At 55.3% G+C, this 2,500-nt stretch overlaps 2 non-coding genes across 2 annotated transcripts in view; both read left to right on the plus strand.

Annotated features, from left to right (window-relative positions):
• Positions 1 to 293: 293 nt before the first annotated feature.
• Positions 294 to 400, plus strand: LOC138568347 (U6 spliceosomal RNA). Its single transcript, XR_011302685.1, has one exon. It is a non-coding gene; the product is annotated as a U6 spliceosomal RNA (small nuclear RNA).
• Positions 401 to 2,473: 2,073 nt separating this feature from the next.
• LOC138568348 (U6 spliceosomal RNA) overlaps positions 2,474 to 2,500 on the plus strand; it is a 107-nt gene continuing 80 nt past the window's right edge. Inside the window, exon 1 of the small nuclear RNA XR_011302686.1 lies at positions 2,474 to 2,500. This exon is cut by the window's right edge and continues 80 nt beyond it. This is a non-coding gene — a small nuclear RNA (U6 spliceosomal RNA).

Consider the following 2,500-nt stretch of genomic DNA (forward strand, 5'->3'; position numbering starts at 1 on the left):
CTACTGTAATGCACCCAGGCATTGTGCTGGGATCAATCACTTTGCATACAGACTGCACCATGAGCCTTTGCAACTACATTGCTCCGGCAAGCATTCCAAAAATAACAAAAACTCACCTCTCGGACCAGCGCAGCAGTGAATAAGCGCGGACCATTGCTCTCTGCCTCCGTTTCATATCATTCCCCCAAAAGCAAGCGCTTTCTGTCTCAAGAAATGCCCATTGTATGCCACCCTATGTCCAGAGATCATAGATCTGGGGGGGTTTATGTATGGGCTGGGTCAACCTTCAGTCTGTGCTCGCTTCGGCAGCACATATACTAAAATTGGAACGATACAGAGAAGATTAGCATGGCCCCTGCGCAAGGATGACACGCAAATTCGTGAAGCGTTCCATATTTTGGACACATAGCAGGACAGACATGTTCTTTAGCTGCAACATTTATTGACGGGATAAACAGGCCCTCTGTCCATTAGGGCAGGTGTGCTTTTCGGCGTGGAGCTCGTCAGAGTGCGTTTTATTTGGAGATAGCGCTGCGAGTGCTCCAAGCTTATGCCCAGTGGGTGATGATTGCTACATGCCAGGGCAGTTCTAAGCTCTCCTAGGTGCTATTTGCCAACAGCGCATATCACTGTCAGCCTATCTGCTTCACGGGCCAAAGTGCAAAGGGGCTCAGGGCCTGAGTCAGCAGCCAGTGTTTCCTTCCGGTGCCCGGATCCTTCCTTGGGGGGCTGCAAGCTAGAGGTTCTCTCTGGCCCAGGCAGCCTGCACGGGTAACTGAAATCCTGCAGCACCCCCCCCCCCCGTGCCCCAGCGTGTCTCTATCAGGGCCTGGTCTCTGCTGCTGCTGATGCTGACAGGCCCCCAAGCGCCCCAGACACACCTTCCCAGGGTTGCAGCAGTTTCTGCTTCCTGCTTCCAGCTCAGTGCTGGTGCTACTGTGGAGTAAACAGGGTTAGTAGAGAGAGAGGGGGAGAGAGAGAGAGAGAGAGAGAGAGAGAGAGAGGGAGGGAGGGAGGGAGGGAGGGAGGGAGGGAGGGCGGTGCATATTCAAATCATCAGTCAGCCAGAGCCTGCTGGGAGCCCATTTCTGCAGGCCCACTGACTGCTGGCTGCTGCCCCCGATGGTTGGAGAAGGGCCAGGCTGGGCTAGGCCACACAGCAAGGGCCAAGCCCTCCTCCGGTGCTCCTTCTGATGATGTCTCCCTGAGTGTCTGAGGTCGAGAAAAAGCCCGCCCGCAGAACTGGCCAGAGAGGTCTCTGGCCGATCAGGGGCGTGAAGGGCGGCAGGCAGGCCACCGGCGCAGCAGGCAGCGCAGGGGACGTGCACCTCAAGGCCTTGGCCACCATCTCTCCCTTGGCTTTCAGTGTACCTCAGAATGCCTTTGCTGTTCCGGATCAGGGGAGAGAAGCAACCTTTTCTTAGCAGGTGGGGTCTGTGCTACAGACACGTGGCATTTTCCCAACTGGTTCACAAGCCAACCCCCACCCTTTACAGCGCAGACACAGAAAGCATTTGCTGCTGGTTGGGATTTTCGGGATGGGCCCCTGCTGCTGATGTATTAGGATGGACTTTGGCCAGTCTTTCTTTCTTATACCGACGGCCCGCCCATAAAATTAAAGCACCTTTGCAGGCACAGATGCTCTTAGGGATTTAAATGTAACAGCAGGACCCAAAAAGCAAGGAATGAACCCGAGCCAGATAGGAGTCGACCCTACAATCTTCTGATCCGTACGTAGTCAGACGCCTCATACTGGCCCTCTTGTGTCTCACCTCCTCCTCCTCCTCCGCGCAGTCCTTCCAGGGGCCTTTCTGAGGTAGGTGCGCCTGCAAGCGCTGCTGGACCTGATTTTCTAGCCCACGCGTCTCACACCCTGACGCTGTTGATAATGCAGCTAACCCCCGGCCCATAGCTGTTGTAAGGGAGAACCTGGACCTGCCAAAGGGAACCAGACCCACGGTGACTTAAAAGCCAAGGGCACTGAAGCCAGCCCCGCCAAAGGAACATTTTAAGTCAGCCTCTGAATGCAAGCAGGGGGCCATCCTGCGCCCCCTGGGGGCGGGGGGGGGACTGACATGCCGGCCAGCTGCCTCCTCTTGCCTTCTCTTGGAACAGCCCATGGGCCCCCAAACAAAGCCCCCTGACAGGCAGGCCCTCTGTGTTTCCTCTGGCTTGTGGGACTACTGTAATGCACCCAGGCATTGTGCTGGGATCAATCACTTTGCATACAGACTGCACCATGAGCCTTTGCAACTACATTGCTCCGGCAAGCATTCCAAAAATAACAAAAACTCACCTCTCGGACCAGCGCAGCAGTGAATAAGCGCGGACCATTGCTCTCTGCCTCCGTTTCATATCATTCCCCCAAAAGCAAGCGCTTTCTGTCTCAAGAAATGCCCATTGTATGCCACCCTATGTCCAGAGATCATAGATCTGGGGGGGTTTATGTATGGGCTGGGTCAACCTTCAGTCTGTGCTCGCTTCGGCAGCACATATACTA

The sequence above is a fragment of the Ambystoma mexicanum genome, chromosome 2p (assembly GCF_040938575.1).
Source record: "Ambystoma mexicanum isolate Mex_15411 chromosome 2p, UKY_AmexF1_1, whole genome shotgun sequence".
Classification (NCBI taxonomy): Eukaryota; Metazoa; Chordata; class Amphibia; order Caudata; family Ambystomatidae; genus Ambystoma; species Ambystoma mexicanum.